Source organism: Numida meleagris, chromosome Z (genome assembly GCF_002078875.1).
Source record: "Numida meleagris isolate 19003 breed g44 Domestic line chromosome Z, NumMel1.0, whole genome shotgun sequence".
NCBI lineage: Eukaryota > Metazoa > Chordata > Aves > Galliformes > Numididae > Numida > Numida meleagris.
The window spans coordinates 18134794-18159439 of record NC_034438.1 but is presented as its reverse complement, the minus strand read 5'-3'; the positions used below and the strand labels follow the sequence as shown (position 1 = coordinate 18159439).

General features: G+C 39.7%; 1 long non-coding RNA gene across 6 annotated transcripts in view; it reads left to right on the top strand.

Moving 5' to 3' along the window:
* The window catches only part of LOC110390077, a 48733-nt gene that overhangs the window by 14162 nt on the left and 9925 nt on the right, over positions 1-24646 (top strand). Inside the window, exon 3 of one of the 6 annotated variants that reach the window (XR_002433521.1) lies at positions 7796-7968. The exons of the other annotated variants lie outside the window; for them this stretch is intronic. This is a non-coding gene — a long non-coding RNA (uncharacterized LOC110390077). The remainder of the gene's footprint in view (positions 1-7795; positions 7969-24646) is intronic. 6 annotated transcript variants of the gene reach the window in all.

Sequence of the window (24646 nt, the reverse complement as noted above, 5' to 3'; positions counted from 1 at the left end):
AGGAATCCACTGTCTAATCTTTGTAGGCTTCTTCAAAAAGTCTAGCATGGCATATCTCCTCTTGTGTTGCTAGTGGTCTGCAGTATATCAATCCAGTGTTTATGTGATTTGTGTGGTTATTTGCTATATGGGATAAGGAAGGTAATTGCAGTACTTATGGACACGCTCTCTGGAGGGATATTCTCAGTTCTAGCCCTGCAAGGAAAAAAGCAGGAATACCCTTTCCTTTATTCCATTTTTTCTTTCCCTTTTCAGCTAAGACATCAAACCCTTCAGTATAGGAACCATGAAAAATCTGATTCTCATTTGCCATTTGTTTAAATTTTGATAGTCCTTTTGATTTGTTTTCTTTCAGTCTTTCCCTTCATTCTTGCCTAATAGTGAAATGGTCTCACCTTCTATCTTTAGATTCTTATTAATTCCTCCAATATGCAGACTTTTCTACATTTTTCTTTTCACTTTTCCATTGTCATATTTCATTTCACTGAATCAGAGAATGTCCTAAATTGAAAGGAACCCACAAGGATCACTGAGTCCAACCCTTGGTTCCATGCAGGACCACCTAAAAGTCAAATTCTGAGGGCATTGTCCAAGTACTCCTTGAACTCAGGCAGCTTTGGTGTAGTGATCACTGCCCCGGGGACCCTGCTCCAGGACCCAGTCACCTCTTCCATCTTGGCCCAGTGCGGTCACCAGAGAGCAGAGCTCAGTGCTGCCCCTCCGCTCCCTGTGAGGAGCTGCAGCCGCCATGACGCCTCCACTCAGCTCCGCTGCTGTGGGCTGAACAAACCCAGGGACCTCAGCCGCTCCTCACGCACCTTGCCCTCCAGACCCTCCCCCAGTTTTGTAGCCCTCCTCTGGACACTCTTTAGTAGCTTTAAGTCCACCTTACATTATGGTATCCAAACCTGCACCCAGTGCTGGAGGTGAGGCCACACAGCGCAGAGCAGAGGGGACAGCCCCTCCTCTCACCCGCTGGCAGTGCTGGGCCTGGGGCACTCCAGGGTACAGTCAGCCCTTTGGGCTGCCAAGGCACACTGCTGACTCATGTTCAATTTGCTGTCAACCAGCATCCCCAGATCCCTTTCTATCAGGCTGCTCTCCAGCCTCTCATCCCTCAGTCTAAATATATATTGGATTTTCTTGTCCCTGGTGCAGAATCTGATACTTGCTCATGTTAAAACTCATACTTTCATTTCCATATCCTACTTTCTGTTGCATAGTCCAAGACTTTCACCTTAATTTTCAGCTGTGCTCCATGATCCAGATCAATTCATTTCCTTGGGCTGTTATCCTTGCCTTTGTCCCAGGCCTTGGCACGTTTTACTCTTTCACAGTTCTCCCATGGCAATGTCTACACAAAACAACCAAATTGTCTCAAAGCTTCCCTTTCTGTTACCCTGTAGGGTATGTTGGATAGCTCCAAGCACATTACAGAAAGGATGGACTTACTTTCACACAAGCTTGTATTATCTCAGGCTATAAATCTGGCAGCAGTTCTAAATTTAATTCCAGGGGTCAAGCTGGCATTTGGCATTATAGGTTTGAAACAATGTTTAGGGTCATCTCTATATATATCATAGGGCTTACCTGCTTCTTTCAGTGGAGGTGGCTACTGGCACAGGTAAAAGGAAGTGATGAGTTGTGTGGACTGACAGTTTAATGTGAAGAAAATCACTATCAAGAATAGATGTGCATTTTTGCTGTAGACATCACAATCATATAGAAGTTGTAATAACTCATTATGAGAAATTTGAACAAGTCATAGCAATGTCTCCTGGTCCAATGTGGCTGTGTTTGAAAGTACAGAGATGGAAGATTCTTTCCTGTGCAATAAGAAATATTTTGCATTGCTGCAAGTAGACTCAAAGATTCAAATTCGATATCTGTGTTTGAATAGAAGTTCTTTGACAGCTCGAATTACAGAACAGTTCTCCAAGTATGCTATTAGACAGAAGTGACATTTAACTCTATGCAGAGGGAAGTGTGAGTCCAGCACATCACCAACACACCTTTAAAACCATGAGAGGCTTAACTAAGTCTTCTGCTTTCTGTTCTGAATTTTATTCAGAGTATAGTTCAAATAGATACCAACAAAGACCTCAAAAGAACTTCAAACACTTCATTTATTGCTTTACAAATACAACCAATGTTGTCATGTTACTGGTATTTAACTGTCCTGGTAGAGGAGTATTTTTTGAAGTACCAGCTGAACTGGATCCAAAAGAAAACATGAACAAGAGAGGTAATACTGTATAATTAATAGAATTTGCATTTGACAATTTTGCTGCCATTTCCTATTGTGTGTGTTTTACTTTACACAAAACGTGAAGTGATGCAGTGTTTTTTTTAATATAGTGTCATGTCTTCAGTACTGTGATTTCAGCACTACATTCAACCTTATCTCATCTGGTGAGAAGACAGTCTACTTCAGACTCTGAATATATGATTTTGAATGCATTTTAGAACTTTTCTTTGATTAATATGTTCTCCAATCCTTATTTCCTGCTTTCCTTATTGGTCTATTTTTAATTTATTTTTTGCCAGATATAGGGAAAATTATTTCAGCCTGTCAAATTTTCTACCGTTTCTTTTTCTTACTTCATGTTATCTGGTTACTAACTTCTCTGGTGGTTCTTTACTAACTTCTTTAATGGCCATGGATTTGAGGTAAATTAAATTTTACCTGATCACATAGGTAATTTCATGTGGCTAAATAAAACATAATATAAGCTTCTAGAGACAAATCTAGTGGAAGATATGGAAATCTACAATTTAGGCAATGTAGGATACAGCTTTTAGCCATTTGATCCTCAGACTGGAACTCTAAAACTGGGGTTGGGCACTTAGGATCATTCAGGTGAAATTGTAAGAGTTATGATTACAGAACTGATAAATAGGAGATGCTAACAAAGACATGCCTCTGACCACTCACCACCACAGTGAAGCTTAGGTGCTTGTCTTGGAGATCTTCAGTGCCTTTGATTTTCTTTTCTGTGTAGTGAGAAGAGGTAACAGCAGTAGTTTCTTTTTCATATTACAGCCCTTTTCCTGAAGGTCTCTGCAGCAAAAACTGTGTTTATTGCTATCTACCTCTATTGTCAGGCCTTGGCCGTTTGAAGAAAGGAATGCAAGATTTGTGGAACCAGGGAAAGAGTAAAAAAAGGAGCACAGACCAGCACCATTGTCTTTGGTGCACTCATTTAATAGTGGGAGTCCTGAACTTCAGTCTTGAATTCTCCTCTGTCTTGGTACATTTTATGTTAAAATGAATGTTGGAAATTAAATGATACCTTATCCATTTCAGGTCCCCCTTCAAGAATGATGTGATAAATCAGCCTCTCCTCAGCTTTTGTATATAGTCTTTACTGTGAATTGATCCTTATCTTGATCAGAGGAAGAAATGGATCTGAATCCCTTTGGCTCAAGATGTTCTTCCCCGAATGAATGCATTAGCTGTTATCTGAAGTTGTAGGTTCCTCTACTTCTTTACAGTGTTCTGGTGCATTTTATAAAGAACGAATCTAAAGCTATCATTTATGAAGAGTCTGAATGTCTAGTAATCAGCTGGCTTTATATGGACTGTAGATATCAAAGTCTGAACTAATTGTCTAAGATTCCATTGAAGTCAGTTGAGAGAACTAGGAATTTACATAGCTTTGTGGACACTATAGCTGACAAGAGGACTCATGAAATACAGCATGAAAATGCTTCATTGGCTGAGGTGAGCGAGCCCTGGAACTGATGGTGAATACTTAGGTCAAAGACAAATAAATTGTACAGCCTACACCTCAGTGGGATGAATCCCATAAAGAGGATCAAATATGCCTTTAGTATCAAGTCCCTGAAGAAGAAAAGGTATTTCAGGCATTTCTGGATTTCTGTAGACCAACAGTGAAGTACTTAGGAAGATCTAGGAGGCTGCCAAAGTCTGGAAAACAAGTAGCAGTTGAATTTCATTTTTGGTTGAAACATTCAAAATCTGGTTAAATTGTCTAAATCCCATTTTGGATCTAGACAGTGATAAACATGGCTATAGATGAAGTTCAAAAGATGGATTTGATCCTTTATTTTCTTGTAAATCATTTTGTCCTGACCCTTATCCTCCTCATTTTTTATTGTTACTTTATAGTGCTATAACTGAAATGCTGTCATACACCTCAAGGTTAAAACTTTTTTTCAATTTGTCATGTTGAAATTTACTGGAAAAATATGAAGGAAATCCACCTGAACAAACAAAAGCACTGCTTTTAGATATTCAGAATTAGGATCTTCAAATAGGCGAAGAACACTACCAAGGATGTTTCTGTAAGTAACAGGTAATTTTATATCTTCAGTATGCAAATAAATAATGAAAAAAGGATAAATTCAGTATAAATTGTGGGAAAATATTTTTACAGATATGAATTGAAGTTGATATTAAAGAACAGCACTACTCTAAGGTACTACTCTAAGGTTAATATATGTTATTATGCTTCCAGAATAAGCATTCTTACCATGAGTGGAAATAATTTCTTTCTGTTTCCCAGATTCTAGCAGATTATATGCAGGGTTTACTGGTCTGTTTGCACACGTTTCCCTGTGTGCTCTGAAGTACTATTCCAGGGATGATAACAAAGGAAAACAGGTATTGTATTCTTGTTTCAGACTAGTTGTTTTTTAACTAGTACTGGTACAGCAAAAGTACAAAATTCTTTGGAGTCAAAAGGAAATCAAATGTAAGTCTTCACTTCTTTAGGGGGTTGATTTGCTTTCTTAAGAGTAGCTTGGAGGGAGAGTCATTCAAGAGAGTGTGAAAAAATGACATAGTTAAATATATGTCAGATACTCATGAAATTCAATGGAATTTTATTTTATTTTACTTTATTATCTGACACCTGGTATTCAACTCTGTAAATTTGTAATTCATACACATAAACAATCTTCAGTAAAGAAGTTTTGCTTTAGATAAGAGATTATCCAAGTTAGATTGCATTTCTTTTATCCACAAAAGAAAAAGAATTATAATATGAGCTCAATAACATCTAATGTAGCCAAGACAACTTCTCATAAGCACCTATTTTTAAGGTTTATGTAGCTAATTCCTAAGAATATGAGCTAGACAGAAATCAACAGAAAGCTATTGTATTTACCTTTTACATTAATAATGGTACTAAATATGAGGTATCATTTCAACTTATCTTTTCCCCTTTTAATTAAAAACATCCTGCTATTGGAGATAGATGACATCTCGTAAAAAGGAATGTATGGGTGGAAGAGCAAAGGCTGTTACTTGAGTCAGAAGTGGCGACAGTGATCTACCATGCCTAATAGATCTATATTGCTGGATGAGCCCCATATCCAAGAAATCCAAAGTGCAGATCGAGAATTCTGAGTCTTTGAATAGATAGTAGCTACAATTAAGATCAATTTTCATTCACTCCTAGACTATTCTCAAACCCTAAAGTGGCCTAGACACAAATGGGACTACTATGTTTCTCTTCCATTGCCACTACCACCTAATGCCCTTCTGCAAACTGTACACACTGCTTGCAAGTCTGAATACTGTCAGGCAGATATTTAGATATTTGCTAACTGCTTTTTATGAGGTCCTGCACTTTGGCCGCAACAACTCCAGGCAACACTACAGACTTGGGACAGAGTGGCTGGAAGGTTGTGTGGAGGAAACGGACCTGGGGGTATTGGTCGATGCTCAGCTGAGCATGAGCCAGCAGTGTGCCCAGGTGGCCAAGAAGGCCAATGGCATCCTGGCTTGTATCAGAAATAGTGTTGCCAGTAGGAGCAGGGAAATCATTGTCCCTCTGTACTCAGCACTGGTGAGGCCACACCTCGAGTACTGTGTCCAGTTTTGGGCCCCTCACTGCAAGAAAGACATTGAGGCCCTGGAGCATGTTCAGAGGAGGGCAACAAAGCTGGTGAGGGGTCTGGAGCACAGGCCTTATGAGGAGTGGCTGAGGGAGCTGGGATTGTTCAGTCTGGAGAAGAGGAGGCTCAGGGGAGATCTTATCGCTCTCTATAACTACCTGAAGGGAGGTTGTAGTGAGCTGGGGATCGGCCTCTTCTCCCTTGTAACTAGTGACAGGACGAGGCGGGATGACCTCAAGTTGCACCAGGGGAGATTTAGACTGGACGTTAGGAAATACTACTTTTCTGAAAGAGTGGTGAGGCGCTGGAATGGGCTGCCCAGGGAAGTGGTTGAGTCACTGTCCCTGGAGGTGTTCAAGAAATGTTTAGATATAGTGTTGAGAGACATGGTTTAGTGGGGTTATTGGTGGTAGGTGGATGGTTGGACTGGATGATCTTGTAGGTCTTTTCCAACCTAGCTAATTCTATGATTCTATGAGGTCTACTAGATGACAACAAGAGGATCTGAAGCTGCACCATTTGGCACTGAATATAGAGACAAGAAGACAGGTGATGATATAAGTGTTTGCAATAGTGTCATGCTTATAAGGCATGCAGTATTAACAGTATTGAAACTCTTTAGGGGAACAGTTGTATTGCTTCCCACAGGGAAGTCTGCTGACTCCCTGGGGCCCAGTTCAGGGACTTTACTAGGAAACTCCTTGGTCTGTTACAGCCCTCCAATTTTTACCAGCATGTTGTTGTTCAGAATGGCAGCAATGAAGTCCAGGTGAGAAGCCCCAGGGGTATCAAAAGGAACTTTAGGGCACTGGGGGGATAAGTTGAAAGGGCAGGAGCTCAGGTGGTGTTTTCCTCAATCCTTTCTTTGGTAGGGAAAAATACTTAAAGGAACAGGAAAACCCACCTAATCAACACATCGTTAAGGGTCTAGTGCCATCAGTGACATTTTGGTTTTTTGATCATGGGTCGGTCTATATAGCTGGCAACAGATGAGGTTCGCCAGCTGGAGAAAAGAAGATTCTAGCCCAGGAGTTGGTGGGGCTCATTGAGAGGGATTTAAACTAGGTTTGGAGGAGGAAGAGTATAAAACCAGTCTTTTATAGCCAACAGGGCTGAAGAGACAGATGAAGAATTCTACAGGCAGGTGGCAGAAGTCACACAATTGCTAGCCCTTGTTCTTGTGGGGAACTTCAACTTACTTGATGTTTGCTGAAACTACAATACAGTCCAAAGGAAGCAGCCTAGGAGGTTCCTGGAGTGTGTAGAAAGGAACTACCTGACACAGCTACTAAGAGCTAACAGGGGAAGTGCCGTGCTAGACCTGCTGTGGAGGTGGGAGATATAGTAGTTGGAAACTATCTTAAGCAGAGACCATGAAATGGAAGAGTTCTTTATTCCTGGTGAAATCAGGAGGGGGTCAGCAAAACCACCACCCTGGAGTGCCAGAGGGCATACTTTGAACTCTTTAGGACATTGGGAGAGTTCTGGGAAACAAACCAGAAAGGCAAAGAGGTCCAGGAAGGCTGAACATTCCTCAAGAAAATCTTAAAGGCAGAGGAGCAGAATGTTCCCATGTGCCACAAGATGAGCTGGCAGGGAAGAAGGCCAGCCTGGCTGAAAAGGTAGGTTTCACAGGCACTCAAGGAAAGAGAAGATTTTACCACCTTTGGAAGAAGAGGCATGCAACTCAGGAAGAGTACAAGGATGTTGCTAGGATATGCAGAGAGAAAATCAGAAAGGCAAAAGCCCAGATAGAACTTAATTTGGCCACCATTGTTAAAGATAACTAAAAAGTTTTTTTTTACAAATATATTAACAGTAAGAGGAGGGCCAAGGAGAATCTTCAGTCTTTATTGGATGTGTTGGGAAAAATTACCACCAATGATAAGGAAAAAGCTGAGGTACTCATTGTCTTCTTTGCTTCTGTCAGATCAGTTATCTTCAATGTACCCATCCCCTTGAGCTGGAAGACAGGTATGGGGAGCAGAATCAATCCCCCATGATTCAAGAGGAAACAGTGACCTGCTATTGCACCTAGATTATCACAAGTTTATGGAGCCAGATGAGATCCACGCAACCTAACTGAAAGGGTGTTGTAACAAGGTGAGGATCTGTCCCTTCTTCCAGGTAACTATCAATAGAATGATAGGCAATGGCTTCAAACTGCACCAGAGGAGATTCGGGTTGGATATTAGAAAAAATTTCTTCTCTGAAATAGTGGTACTGCATTGCAACAGACTGCTCAGGGAGCTGGTGGAGTCACTGTCTCTGGAGGTGTTCAAGAAACACCTAGATGTGACAGTTAGTGGCATGGTGTAGTGGGCTTGGTGGTGATGGGCTGATGATTAGATGTTATGATCTTAAAGGTCGTTTCCAATCTTAATTACTCCATGATTCAATGATTATATTAGAAGATGATATTAGCATGCTACCCTTGTCTACATGGCCCTGTGTAATGCAGACCAACCCTGCTTGAGTGCAGCAGGACAGCTATGCCTCTGCCTTTTGCCTCTCCCTGACAGCCTGTCACTTCAGCAATTGTTCACGATAAGAGAAAAGTCTCTTTTGCACCAGGGAGGATGGAGTTCTGTGCTCATGGTGCTGTGCTTTGCAGATAATTAGAAGCATCCTGAGTTGGACAGATGAATCCCACTGATGAAACTTAAGATGAACTTTACAGTACTCTCTCTGTATATAGACTCACCAAGAATGTAGGTTCTGTACAACCCCTAGGTGCAGTACTTGGGTTTTTCTGCTCAGGTTGTAAGAACATTGTTTTCAAGTCCCAGTGTTAACAAAGAAGTTTTAGTACGACTTGCAATGTTTGTGTTTACATTTGTAAATGTTAAATAAAGATTATTTATAAAAATACATTCTTAATGTACTACTATTGAGATTAGTAGTTAAAACCAAACATAAATTTGAAGCCTACACTGCCTGGGTGGGTCATTTTACTAATTTCCATGTGCAGCATATCAGAAATATTTCTATTAACTGAGATAAAACTCTGAAAAGGTCACTGAAATTTTAGATAGTAGTCTTACCTAAGTGAGAAGGAACTTTTATAGGGGTTTCTTCTCCCTTACTCCTCTCCTTTGACAGAGTTACAAGTAACTCTGACCAGAAATAGCTATCCTGTACTACACAAGCACTGGAGTGCAGCCTGGTATTCCTTATGACACAGTAGGGATTTCGGACTCAAAGCAAAGTAAGTCATACATTTTCAGGCAGTTTCCCATTTTATTGCAAAGCTGGCATAGCCAGAGAGGCTCAGAAGCCAGCAGGATATTAATCTGACTTTATTAAATTACAGGCAAAAAGTGAAATTTGGCCCATTGAATTTCTTTACACTATAAACTAGTGCAAAAATTTCTCAGTTGTTACTTCTATACTAGTAAACTAAATGTATTCATACCATAGGCCTGACACAGTTGTGTAATCATCCATACTGTGGTCCCTGGCATGATTTTGATTTGGGTTAGCTAGGATATTTGTAGGCAAGGCCTTGTCCGGTGTTCAGGGTGGGCCAGAACCCATTCTATGCAGGTGAGCTACCCTTCAAAGAGGGGATTTGGGGAGCTTAACTGATTGAAAGTTATATTTTGTTGCTTCATCTGAGGCTCAAGGAATAAAGAGTCTGTGCTCTTTTCATTCAGAAGTAAGCAATTTATGTAAGAGCTTTACTCCATAGCAGGAGAGGGAGAGGAATGTGGTTCCTCTAGTGTTCTGAATGTCAGTGTCTGAAGAGAGAAACCCTCCAGACTTCAACCTGATTCTCTTTCTGTGACATTTGAAGCCCTGCTTTTCATGGACAAATTGAGGTTTTCCACCTTTGAATGCTTAATTATCTTTGGTGAGTCATGGTTTATGTTCTGGTGCTCTATGCAAAAGAGGGAAAATACTCTGCAGGTGTGTATCCAAGACCGAACTGACACAAGAGTGTGACAAGTCCCAGCTCAGGGGCAAGCAGCCATATTAGCCAGTTGTGTTCAACACATCACTCCAGTCTGAGTGGTGTAAGAGTTACAGGTGTCTGTGTATAACAGGAGATCATGCCGTTCCTTCCCCCTTCACATGGAGGATGTTCTGGGAGCCTTCGGCAATGCTATGGTGGGATGGGGACCATTTGGTATCAGGCCTGGCATTCTGATATAGGACTACATGTTGCTTTCTTCTTCTCACCTTTCTCTTTCTCCAGCCTGAGATCATAGCCAATATATTTTTTGGAAAATGTAATGATGTCACTTGTATTTCATGTCTTTTGGATTTCCTCTATGTGTTTGTCACAAATTGAAGTTAACAAACCAGTCCATTCCAAAATTGCTGATGAGAACATACCTATACCAAGATAAACATCACAGGAACAGAAGCACTGCAACAGTGGGTGCAGCAACAATCCCACTTTTACCAGTCATGCTGTTATGTTCAAAATCTGGTCTAGGGTCAAAGAGGAAACACACTCTAAATATATGCATATATAGTTAAGAATTTATTGTTAGTATAACTGAAATCTTAAGAGTCAAATCATTACTAGTCCATGTGTAATTGATAGAAAAATAAAGAGCAATAATAAAATTAAAATACTTCTCTATAAAAAAGTCTCAATAATAGTAGCAGTATATTTGAGATTGTTATATACATATTTATCAGTTTCTGCCTCTTCTGCTGGAGTTATGTTCACACTTCTACTGCTTTTCTGATGTTAATGTTGGTAGTTTGATTCTGGTTGTGGTGGTGGTAAGGATGCTACCATGCGTTATCAACATCTGGAGTCCTCTGCCAAAAGGACTCTGATGTTCTTGTTGCTGGTTTCTTCTCCCTACTCCACTTGGGGTCATTTTTATGTGCTTGCTAACGTGCTTTTGCACCTTGTCTATTTTGGATTGGTCTGCATATCCATATTAAATCCAAACATCTAATGTATGTTGTGGTTTTTATGCACATTAGGTATAATTTCTTTGTTCTCTTTGTAACTCTTATCATCAGTTGTGTCCAGCATCAGGTCTTTGTTTCTTTAACTGACCATGGGTAAGTTGTTTGTAGCCGCAGGATCTCCAAAGCCAAGCCCATGCCCATCTTTTAAAATTTTATGCCTGTACTCATTTGTGCCACATTCAGTGTCTCTGCTTCTCAGTGCCTCTGTTATCATACCAATCTTGTATTTCTTTACACTACATAACTTTGTTAGAACTATAAACATCTCATTCTTCACAGAATACCTGCTTGTTACTGCTAGCTATATAAAACTGTGGTGGTACCACATGAAGATAACAAGAAGTAAACAAATTAGCTTTTTTAGTAGACACCTTGTCAATTGAAGAAATTACTGTCACAGCTAAACCAAGTAAAAAAAGGCTACAGGCAGGTCAAGAAAAATTCAGACAGAGGAAGCCTGACAAACCTTAGTCCTGAGGCCTTAAAAACTCAGTACAAAGCTGATGGCCCACTGTAAACTGCGGTTTACAGTACTACCCTATACAAGGGTATATCCCATGTTTGCATAGTTTGTAAAAGCGCTGATATAACAAAGCATGTAAGGTGTACTGATTTCTGCTGACATATTCTGATGCCTGTATACCTGTATATCAGTTGAAATTGGGAAAGTTACCTGAGGTATGATACTGGCAATGAAAACGTGATGACCTGCAGGGTAAGCGGGAGGGGAAGCACATTTTGCTACCCTGCCTGTGAAATGACATGAGTGATACTAGATTACAAACTACCTGGGAGAGAGAGGGAGTGATGTGTAGTGGTGACATTACCACTAAAATTATGTTTCTTAATGCTTTCTGCAATAATTGTTAAACTACAGGCCAGTCAGCCTCGCCTCCGTCCCTGGAAAGGTGATGGAACGGCTTGGTCTTGATGCCGTCTCCAGGCAATTGAAGAGAAGAAGATTATCAGGAGTAGTCAGCATGGGTTCACCAGGGAGAGGTCGTGCTCGACCAACCTGGTAGCCTTCTGTGATGTCATCACTGGCTGGGTGGATGGGGGGAGAGCAGTGGACCTTGTAGTCTACCTTGATTTCTGCAAGGCATTTGACACTGCCTCCCACGACATCCTTATAACAAAGCTGAGGAAGTGTGGAATAGATGAGTGGACGGTGAGGTGGGTTGAGAACTGGCTGACTGCTAAGCTCAGAGTGTTGTGATTGGTGGCTCAAAGTTCAGTTGGAGGCCTGTATTTAGCGGTGTTCCTCAGGGATCAGTGCTGGGTCTGGTCTTGTTCAACATCTTCATCAGCAACCTTGATGAGGGGATAGTGTCCACCCTCAGCAAGTTTGCTGGTGATAGAAAACTGGGAGGAATGGCTGACATGCTGGAAGCCTGTGCTGCCATTCAGCAAGACCTGGACAGGCTGGAGAGTTTGGCAGAAAGGAACCAGATGAGGTTTAACAAGAGCAAGTATAGAGTCTTGCACCTAGGGAGGAATAGCCACATACGCCAGTACAGGTTGGGGGATGACCTGCTGGAGAGGAGCTCTGCATAGAGGGACCTGAAGTTCTGGAGGACAACAGGTTGGCCATGAGCCAGCAGTCTGCTTTGGTGGCCAAGGCCAATGGCATCCTGGAGTGCATTAAAAAGAGGGTGGCCAGCAGGTCGAGGGAGGTGATCCTCCCCCTCTGCTCTGCCCTGGTGAGCCCTCACCTGGAGTACTGTGTCCAGTTCTGGGCTTCCCAGTACAAAAAAAGACAGGGATCTCCTGGAGAGAGTCCGGTGGATGGTCACAAAGATGATAAAGGGCCTGGAGCACCTCTCTTGTGAGGAAAGGCTGAGCGACCTGGGTCTGTTCAGCCCTGAGAAAAGAAGACTGAGAGGGGATCTGATTACTGTTTATAAATATCTAAGGCACAGGAGGCAAAGGGACGAGGCCATACTCTCTTCAGCAGTGTGTGGTGATAGGACAAGCATAGGAAGTTCCACACAAATGTGCTTAAGAACTTCTTCACAATGATGGTGTTGGAGCACTGGAACAAGCTGCCCAGAGAGGTTGTGGAGTCTCCTTTTCTCGAGACATTCAAGACCTGCCTGGACACCTACCTGTGCAACCTGGTGTAGGGAGCCTGCTTTGCAGGGGGTTTGGGCTCAATGATCTCTAGAGGTCCATTCCAACCCCTACAATTTTGTGAAAGACTGTGAAATTGTTGCTACCGATCTTGCAATATAATAAATGGTAGGAAAATATAACAAAATAATTCTTGTCCAAATATATATATACCAGCCTTGGATGTCATGGCAAAAAGTGGTGTCTGGACAGTGCTTTTTCTTTGTTTTCTGTTAATTTGCTTCTTAGCAACTATGGATATCAACCAGGAACTAAGAAAGGGTCTTATAGCCATGAGTGCCTGACAGTTTGCACATGATACGGGATAGGAGCAGCCAGTATATCTCTGCCTCAGGGGATCTGGAACATTTTTAAGAAGGAGTATAATAACATATTATTGTAAAAAATGGGAAACATTTTCTGACTATTAAGACTAAAAAGGAATTTCTGACCCATATCGCTCCACCCTCCCTTATCTGGAGGATGTACAGAAGAGAAAGGTCTTCTATGCACATCAGACAGAAAGATCAGAACTTTTACTCTCTTGTGATTTTCCTAACGGACAAAACAAATGTATTCATCTGAATCACAACTTATTTTAGTGCAAGGTGAATTCTGTGTGTTTGTCAGTTCATATTCTGAATATAAAGAACAGTACCTCCTTGTGAGCGTCTCCATCTTACAGGACTTTTCTGCTATGATACTGTAGTTCAGAATTGCAGGTCAGGACTAGAAGACTATTTCTTAAGGTTAAATCTGAAAAATATTGGCATAATCAGAATGAATTTTGACTCAGAACAGAACAGAATATCCTGAGATGGAAGGAACACACAAGGATCATTGAGTTCAATTGCTGACGATAGTTCCCAGATAAGCCAATCTTAAAATCTTAATCCAGGAGACAATGGTTGTGAATTTCATTACACAGAGAATGCATTCATTCTGACAGAAAGGTTTAAAAATCCTGAAGAGACTGCTGTCTTTCTTGCTTCATTTTCTGACCAGTGAAACAGCTAAAAAATGACTGATTCACACGGAAGGTGAGGGCATCCCTGGAGATTGAAAGCCAGTTAACACCTGGGACAAATGTCCAGAGTCTGATCTCATCTTTGTCTGTTGGGCACACAATCTGATTGCAAAATACAGTGCAATTTGAAACCTCTGTTCAAGAGACAATTGGAATTGGAATAACAAAGGTGTGGTAGAATAGGAATTAGCTGCATTGTTTGAGTAATGTTGTGTAATGTGCAGAGTACCTTCCTAGGCTGTGCCTCACTCAGCCAAGTCCTTGGTACAGCCCATCTCCCAAGATCTGCGGCTTCATTCACTAAAAAAAGCAGTGCACATACAGAAGAAAATGCGACATCAGATTTGTAGCAGTTTGATTGCATTTGAATGACCTCAGAAGATCAAAAGCTATCTGGAGTGTTTATTAAACTGTTTAGTTTTCTTTTTCTTTTTCTCTTTCCCTTTTTTTCTTTTTTTCTTTTTCTCTTTTTCTCTTTCCTTTTTCTTTTTCCTTTTCTTTTTCCTATTCGTTTTCTTTTTCCTATTCCTATTCCTATTCCTTTTCTTTTTCCTATCTTTTTCTTTTTCCTTTTTCCTTTTTCTTTTTTTTCTTTTTCCTTCTTCTTTTTCCTTTTCCCTTTTTCTTTTCTTTTTCTTTTGTAAATCTACAAGTTGCTAAATAGCTGCAAATAGCAAAAATATCTGCCTGAGAACAAATAGGCAGAAAATACAAAACGTATCTCTTAGATGAATTAATTGTTCTACATGTAAACATCCGTTGGGGTATCACATCCTGGAAAAGCCACTCAGTTTCACTATGTATGGAGGTTAGAGTTTACTAGTTCCCATGCTCTGTCAGGCCGTGGTTGCCCTTACATGCACATTCAAGAAATGCACGTTCTTCTGTATTCAGGTATGTAAATATTAAATGTACTGCCAGAATCAGGAAATTGTTTTTTTCATGTTATTAATTAGAACCATCAACCTGAATTTTCTGCAACATAATCATAAATGACAACCATTAGTAAACAGATGACTATAAGTAGCATTCACGTAGGTACTCCAAAACTGCTGAATTAGTCTTGCTCCGCTCACTGTTGTTTTCCTTTAAATTTTTTGCACAAAAACACCTTCAAGGAGAGAAGACATTTATATATTGTAGGTTTGTCCTTTTTTCTTCCCTTGTCATCTCTACTTCTCGGCATCTCTTTCTCCAAGAAAACAGTAGAGCAATAAACATCATACATTTAGAAAAATACAGACCCGCGTGTTCCCCGTTTCCTACTTTTGTCCGATTATTCTAGAGATGCTGACTCTGACAAGAAGGTAGAAACATTCTGTGTTACCACCGCAGGTGTTGGAGTATTTAGTTTCATTGAAAGAAATATTGAGACCTAACATAGCTAAGCCTTAATTCAGTACCTCCAAAAATTATGTAGTTTTATAATTTCAGTCAAGGGAACCATGTTTGGCTGATGAAAAAGGAAAGACAGAAAAAGATAAATAACTGTATTATTCATGTAGTTATGCATATATAATTTTTTATTATATATATGTATATATGCCATGAAAGGCTGCTCTTAGAGTAGGAGGGTAGTTGTGACATGCAAATGCACAAGCTAACAACAGTTGGAAGTTCATTAAAGAGTCATTCCTCATCTGAGATATAGTCCCAGTGTTTACAGACTGATTCTCAGACTTCAATTTCTGTGGCTTTGGTCAGATTGTTTAGTGTCAGAATAGTTACTTGTTTGTTTAAACATCCTCACAAAGAATAATGTGAAATCTATAATGGGCATATATACCTCAGTTAAATATTTAATACTGTCTTCATGTGTGTTTCCTCTTCAAGCAGCATGACTGATGGATGCAGTGGTTTGTGCTCAGCACAGTGCCAAATTTTACCCAGAATATTCCCACATGAACTTTCAGTGCTTTAATTAATACTACTTGTTCAGATCAGAATAATTTCAATTCCTTAGGAAAGGAGCCTGAAAAACAACAGTGTATTTTAACACGGTGTTCAAATTCAGAGAGAATCTGCAAAGAATTAAGAAGCAATTGCCTAAAAGCTGAGGAGTTATGAGACTGCCTAAAGCACCTCACCTGGGCTTTCATTTGATGATCTAACCAAAAGCAGCTTATTGTTCTTTACAAAGAGCCTGGTTTGAATAATTACTTGTAAGCTGCAAGGGCTTTTCCAAAAGTAATGCGTCCTATTTTATTGTGTTGGCCCATGATGTTGGAGGCGGATGTTGGTGGTATGGCAGTAGACGCTGAACATTCCCACCAGTAATCCATTACATTTTGTTGCCGTGTAACAGGTGGCAGCAGAGGGGCAGTCTGACAGATTGGTATCTGACCAAGCGTACTGCACTGACTGGAAGTGTATATGAAGCAAAAGTGAGTCACTGAATTTCTCCATGTGGAAAAAATGGCAACCAGTGACATTTATCAATGCTTGCTGAACACTAATGGAGCCCAAGCAGTGGATTTGAGCACAGTGAGGCAGCGAGTGGTGTGCTTCAGCAGTGTCATCACTGTGACAGTGGGTCACCTCCTCTGGTGCAAACTGTGGGATGTAGGCTCTTATTCTTTGCTGGTGAAAACGCATAGCTAATAGTGGTGACTATGTTGAATTTATTTTATTTTATTTTATTTTATTTTTTTTGTAGCTGAGAATTTGCTCTATCAAATGGTGTTATTGAGTTCTTTGTATCTTTTGTAGATTCCATGGAAATAAACAGGTGGCATTACTTTTGGAGCAACCTAAGCAGTTGCCAACCAAAATAAATCATTGTTAAAAAGAGAATTCAAGGGGAATTTCATGCAAATGAAGCTAACAGTTTCATGGATCATCAACAGAGCTGTTATCATATACTACACTGATGGATAAGAAAAAAGAGTGCTTTTTTTAATAATCATTATCTTCAGTGTAGTGAGTTTTATATTTACTGTTTCATATATAGGCCAAAAAGGTATTGGATGATTGGATGATGCATACCAGAAAATATCATTTGGATTCTGAATTTGCTGCAAACATAAGTCACCCACTGAGTCACAATGTTCAGGCACGGGATGTTGTCTTTTGAAGACTCATGGCCTTGCAGCCTCTGTTCCCTGCCGGGCAACAGGTTTACCTCAATTTTCCATTTGGATAAATTTACAGAATTTGTCAGATACTGGAGGAAATCATACTTTTTAAAATTTTTGTTGGAATCCAGAAGTTTGTTTATTGCTCCTGCGTGCTTTTAACATCTATTCTGAGTTGTTTATACTCTATATCAAATTTCAGCAAACTGCGTTCAAACTTTACATTAAAAATATCTGTGCCAGTTTAATCAGTGACTCATAAGAAAGACCCTCTCTTTTCTTATAACTGAAAGCTAGGTTGTGTTGGAGCCCTGCTGCAGAATCAAGCTGAAGGAGTTACCTAGCAAATCACTGTCACAGTATATATTTCAGGATTTCAAAAATGTCTTAAGGCTTTGTTCACAGACTGCAGACAGTGCACACATTCATGCAGAAAACAAGTGAGAACTATCTTACCAAGATATATCTTAATCTGGACTCAGAATCCTTTAAAATCATACATGTCATTAGTAAAAGAAGATTGTGAGGCTTATAATGCAAGTCTTAGTATTGAAAAGCCATTTCTGTATTTTAATTATTATTATTATACAAAAGTATAAGTACTCTGGTATTTGACACAGAGGTGTGGCTACAGAAGTCAGCACTGAAGTTTCTCCAGAGGTATGGCTAAAGGCAGGGACATCGTTAAGATTTTGAAACAGCATCGCCCCACTCCTTTGAAAATACCTTTGGGATTATTTCAGTAGCACCTTGCTGATGTTGCAACGATGAAAATAGTTAGGTCAGAGACATTAGCATTCCTTCGGCTATGCTGTTTCTGTTGCATGACTAGGCAACCAAGCCCATTAAACTAATCTGGGGCTGTTTTTTTTCCACAGTTTCACAGATCATTTGGCTCATCCTTACAAATCCATGCAGCACTTTTTTCTTTTTTTAAAAAAAAAAATTCTCTTTAGCCACAAATTCCTGACTACATGTCACATATAACAGAAGCCTAGTTCTAAACAGTGATTTAAAATTTCTTGACTTTGAGCATCTGAGTGGATGCTGGATTCAGCAGGGGTTTTTTTGTGTGCTTTAGTACTGAACTGAAACATCACTTGGCATTTTTATGTGCTGGATTAAACCTCTATATGTATTTGTTTCAGCTAGACTAGCACCTGGTCTGTAGCAGTAGGTTTATAGGAAAGTGCAATTGAAATCAAACTGCTTTTATGAGACCAATCCTAATCACTGGTGTTTTGGAAAAGTAATGTCATCTGCAGGCTTGACTACTTCTATTAAATAAAGTGTTACAGGCTGTCAGTAACTGCTTCGTACTTGGGACAATAATTATATGCAGCTATGATTATGCTTTAAGTGATTCAGTGCTATATTATGGTCTCATACATTTTGAGTCTTCCCTCACAGTAATACAAAATTGTACACAGGAATATAAAATGCTTGCTATACTGCTTGATCTGGATGCACATTGACAGACAGAGACATTACCAATAAGCCATTAATATGTGATGGACGTGCTGATACCTCCACCCTGCTCTTTAATACATTAAGGCAGAACAGTAAATGCATCTTTTTGATCCTGCATGCCAGTTGACTTGTTTGAGTTATGTGTTTCTTGATTTTTCAGGGCTACTTGAGAAATAACGAGATTATGGTGCAAAATTGTTTGTTACTGTTTTGTAACAGAAACAGAGTGTATAATTACATCACATCAATATGTTCTGAATCTTCACTGACTTATGAAAGCAATTTAGTAGTTTGAGTGAATAGTATGCTGTGTGAACACTACCATTCATGATAACGAGAGATTATAGTATTGTGTCAGTGTCCTGGTTCCTCAGAAGCCTTCTGACCTGTTTTGGTCATGGTTCAAAAGAACGAGATTTGTTTCAATGAAAGTTTAATGCTGTGGTATCAGTTGGCATGCTTTTTCATTTGTTACCCCTTCACCAACAGCTCTGCTGAGACGCTTCCATCACTCAACACACAGAGAGCTTCCCCCTGCCTTTCACAACTATGTTTGCCACACCAGAAGTTCAGCTGTTGTCTTCCGCCCCAGGGTATCTGGAATCTGTCTGAGAATGACTACAGCATTAAGAACCATCTTTCTTGGCACAGTAATCTGTTTTCGTAACATATTTTTAGGCCCAAACTCAGAAAACCTCACCCTGGTGCCTTTCTGGAGTTGTCAGTATTCTTTTTTCACCTCCTCTGTCTTCTCAACTGCTCTCACACGATACAGGGATGCAGTTGCAGCAGTCCCATCCTCTAGCAAGGCATCACATCCCCTGTGAGCTGCCTGTCCTGGCAGATGAAAAATGACCAGACTTTAAAACTGGAATATTTTACTTACTGAACTCTTGTATCTTTTTCTGTATTTCAGCTGAGGCCTTACGAAGCTGAGGTCTTCCAGCTACTAGAGCCAGAGGTTAACATGCTGTATGTAGTACTAGAAGTGTGGATTGAAGTTATTTTCAGATGTGACAACACTAGTTTTTAATTCAGGCTTTTCTGGAGAAAGTGACCACAAGACTCAGAGTTTGAGCTGAAATACAGAGACAAAAACGCAAAGTGGGAGATCAATCTAGTGACTACCTAGACCTTAGATATATCATGCAATTAAATTACATTTCTCTGTGTGCCTGCTAGGCAATAACTTTCTAATGTGTTATCCAACTGACACCAGATTTGCAAATCCATTTTTTGGCATCAGTTGAAAGAATCCTAGTTAAACACAGTGAAACTCAGCAAAAATTATAAGTGGAAAATGGGCACAGAAACCCAGCAACTCACAGAGATATTCACTTCTGCTTTTGCTAGAAATCAAAGAATATATTAACAGCCTTCAACAGAACATAATGGAATAACAACATAATCATAGGTAGAAAAATTATTTATTTCTCTTTTTCAGTAGCATTTCTCTAATGCTTCTCTATGGTGCATGTAAGAGATGGGATGCTATGTCAGGTACACCATGGTCCATTGTGGTGATTACTATGTCTCTATCACATTTCAATCTTAGATCTATATTTAACCTATATGAATATGGAAACTTTGGAGAAAATTCTTTCTGAAGAATAGGCAGAGACCTCACATGTGTATAGGAGAAGTAGGACATCAGTATGGTGCATATAAATTTTGTCAGCTTGTTCATACTCTGACTCATACCTCTGTCAAGATGTGTCCTTCAGGTTCAGCTGCAGAGCACATTTTTGGGTATGAGAGAAGAAATATGACCCAAAGAGTATTGGATGGTATCCTACAGTGAGATAGAAATTAGTAGTCATGTAACTGTGAGCACAGAATTTAGAGAAGAAATCCATCTTCCTCTCGCACCTCTCATCCCCACTCCTCCAAGAAAGGACTACTTTCTTTCTAATATTTCAGAGTAAAAGTTAGGCAGGATCTTGAAGTCATTCAGCTTTTACTTAGCAAGTGTGAACAGCACATGTCTCCCTGGTGGATTCAGATTATTTATAATCCCAGCTCAGTTTTGTATTTGTCTCTTTTCCTTGGCAAGCTTACTTTTGCATAGCTATGCTATGTTGAGAGTGAGTCTGTTAAGTGCCCTTAACAGACTCACAAACGCACGTGCAGCTGATAGTTCATGTCCTGGAAATGAGGGGACAGAAAACAACAAAATGCATTTTAAAAATATAGCAGAGTTTCACTAAAGCATTACTGGCTGTTATGTGACTTAATCATTATCAGAATAACTTAGAATTGAGGACACGGCCTTCTTTTGTGCCCTTGAAATTCTCTCCCCACCTGCATTAAAATACGGTAAAAAATTTTCCCCAGGACACTTCTGCCATAACTAGTCATGGAAAACCATGAGGGTACTATACATACCATTCGATAAATCTGAATTATGGAAATTACAGAGTTCCACACCTGGAGGAGCAGTACTGTCATTCATTTACTAAGAAGGTCTTTCAAAAGATTTTAAAATATTTTCAGAAAGCTTTTCCTTTCCTCTTTTATCCATCAAAAATTCTTTATTTTCTTTGATAGAATCTTGTAAGAAATCCTTTTGCTTTGTAGACTAGTTTTATACTGTCCTAGGTCACCACCACATCAAGGATGTTTGGCCCAAAACATTTTGGTACTCAAAGCAGTAAAACTCCAGTGTTTGTGTCATCTCATTTTTTTCTGATAACTCACTCATAGGCATACCCCCCACCCAATTTTTTATGTAGCAGGTAGATTGCAGGTGATTTAGGGAATAACTATTTTTCTTCTGGAATCAGTTTTTACAGAATTTAGTGCAGTGTGCTGTGAATATGACTCTTTGAAGAACAATAACTTTAGAAAACTGAAATTTTTTTTTAAACTGCATAATTTTAATTCAGCTCTCAGATTCAAAAGTCAAGGGAGAAGGCTGATAGACTGCACCTAAAATATTAATGCAGATATTTGGAGTATGGTTGTAAAGCAGGCACTTGTACGCATGTCATGATGTAAGCATTTAATCATCCATGTGTGCATGATGATTTCTGATTTGCATAGCTGGCTGGGAAGACATGGGAGTGCAGTTTTTGTAGGATTCAAATCTGAAGTTTCAGGTTACCCTCTTTATGCTGGCAGGCTAATGTGTCTGTGCCAGTACAGAATTGCCCTGCTCCATTTTGTTTTATTACTGCAATTGCAAACCAATAATTAAAAGTTAAACCTCATCAGCACTCTGCTGAAGTGCCATAGTAGTGTCTTGGGTTTCTTTTTCTTTTTAAATGTGGTTTATAAGAAGACAAATGGTACTGTGAGCAAACCATGGAATGGTACTGAGAATTATTCTGGAAGATTAACGTTGTGTCCCTCTAGAAAGTGAAGTCCATATTTCCTAAAGTTATGTGCCAATTATTATCAGATTACTATAGATATAGATGTCATATACTTATTGCAGATAGAGGTAACCGATAGCAGATTCACTAGCCTGTGCAAAAGGGACAGATCTAATATATTCCCTATTAAGGGCACAGCCTCTTTGCTACTGGGAACTCCAGAGGTCTTTTTTATGGAAGAGCAAGTCCTGTGTGTGCTGAAATCATAGAATCATGGAATCATAGAATTAGCTAGGTTGGAAAAGACCTACAAGATCATCCAGTCCAACCATCCACCTACCACCAATAACCCCACTAAACCATGTCTCTCAACACTATATCTAAACGTTTCTTGAACGCATGTGCAGCCTTCCTGCATGCTGGGGCACAGCAGGCTTGCTTCTCACTGATAAAATACTCTGTATGGAACTTCATTTTCAGACACAGTATTAAGTAGCTCTGTGGCACGAGCCCCAGATACTGGGTTTTATATCCAAGTTGCGCTGCTTGTCTCCCCAGGGCTGGGGCTACGGAGCCTGTCAGTGAGGAGAGGCAGCTGCAGCTGCACCATCAATCTTTCCCCAGACAACACTGCAGCTGGAGCAAAGCTGCTCTGTGATCCAAGGTATTTGCTGCCTAGTGCATTTATAAGACCCTTACCAATAAGATTAAAAAAAAAAAAAAAGTACCATTAAGTGCAACAGAACGTCAGCTGTTCTTTGTTATAGTGGATAAACTACAAACCCAAGGTTTGGGGTCCAGACCCCACAAGAGTTGAATAATTATTTTCATTAGACAGCTCATGTCATGATATCCATTTTCAACCAGTGTATAGGAACATCTGCAGGATTAATTCTAACTCATTTCCCATGTATACATGTACTATGGAAGACACCACTCCTCAGTTTTCTATCCTCTTTTATCCTTGGGGGAAAAGGGAGAGAAGAGGTTTTGTCACAGAAAGTCGTAAGTGTAAAGACCTGAAGTAGCTGAAGAACCAAGTGATATAGTCATTGTAAAATAATAGTGTATGAAGAGTACCTCATAAAGTGAGAATTGCAAGGAGGACTGTACTAGTGATGCCTCTTCAGCAGAGATATATAGTGAGCGTGGCTAGTAAAACTACTTGGGAAGAGTGAATTGTGATTTCTGAAATAAAGAGCAGAGATCTGTTTAATAAAATTCATGGAACTTCTAATTTCATTCTTATGAAATTCTGCATCTTTTGTAGTGGATATCAGACGAGTTATTCATACTACACAGAAAACTGCAGTTATATTCACTTGGTACTCTTTATCTAAGAATATCAAAGTGCTTTTTAAATTTAACAAAGCCTCCAAAATAAATATCCCATGTCAAGATCATTATTCAAGTATTGTATGTGGAAAGGGAAACATGATGGTATTGGATATCTTGCCTAAGGTGAGAAAGGAGGCTCGTAGCAAGACAGAATAGGAAGTGATATTTTCTGACTAACCAACATAATTACTGCCTTCAATAATTCATCTCTCACTGTGGCTGAGTGTTGAATATTGCTGAATATTAAATATTGTGCTTTTAAATGTCCAGTTAACATCAGGATTAGATGAGTGGTGAAAAACAGCAATGATGCTTTATGCAAAAACTGTCGATTGTAATATAGATATTCAGATAAAATTATGTTCTATAAGCAGAGCTGTCTTAAAATACATAATTGTATCATATAACTTCCTTTTGCTGAGGGATAAGGAGTTGTTCAGTGGCAGTCAAGCCTGCAATGTAATTCCATTATATCAGACAGACCAAAAGAGGGGCAGAGTATATCCTGCTTTTAGGCACTGAAAAAGGATGACTCTCTTTCAGTCTGACTGTGATAAAATGACTCTTTGGTATAGAATTTCATAAACCATCTCTAATAACTAAAGCCAGAAGTGTGTGCTTGTTGCTGCTTCAGCCAACAAGCTGTTTCTGCTTTTCAAACATAACTGGTAACATTTACACACTTGATTAATGGAGAAGGAGGTACAGCAGCTGTAAACCTTTTAAGCATTAATGGATCTTTGCTTCAGAAGGAAACAATGAAAACCAGTTTTCTTAAAATACAGGCTTGAATTTAGTTCGCGTTTAAAGATGTTGAATAGAGCAATTCAGGTGCTTAACTGAAACCACAGCACTACCTATGAAATGAACCACAGCACTATCCGGAAAGGGCCAGGAGAAGGTAAAATTCATAGTGTCCCTGGAAAAGAGATTCTGCTCATGGAACGTGGTCTCAGGACACTGAACTGTTAGACTGTTGAGCTTGGGCAGCTGCCTGATGCCCACCCAGATGCTCTCTCACTCCCCCTCTTTAACAGAATAGAGGAAGAAAATAAACTAGTGGGTTGGTACAAATAAGGAGATCACAATACCAATAACCACAAGCAGAACAGACTTAGGGAAAAATTAATTTAATTTATTTCCAAATAAAATAGATTTGACTGATGTGAAATAAAGGAAAAATCAAAATAACATAATCCTCTACCATTTTTCCCAGGCTCAACTTTATGCCTTCATTCTCAGTTCCTCTACCAAGATGTGCAGTGTGGAGTGCGGAACATGGTGTTATGATCTGTCTATCACAATTCTTCTCTGCTGGTCCTTTCTTCTCATCTTTCTGGCAAATGTGTGCATAAACTCAACCCTTCGCTGTCTTTTACAGGAAATGCACTGCACAAGTGCATGAGAGGTGTGGCAGCTTTTGACAGCTGTGCACAGGGACCCAGTCAGGGTTTCTGGAAGGAAGAGCCTCTACATAGGACCTGCTTTGACCAAAGGCAGCTTTACTCATGATG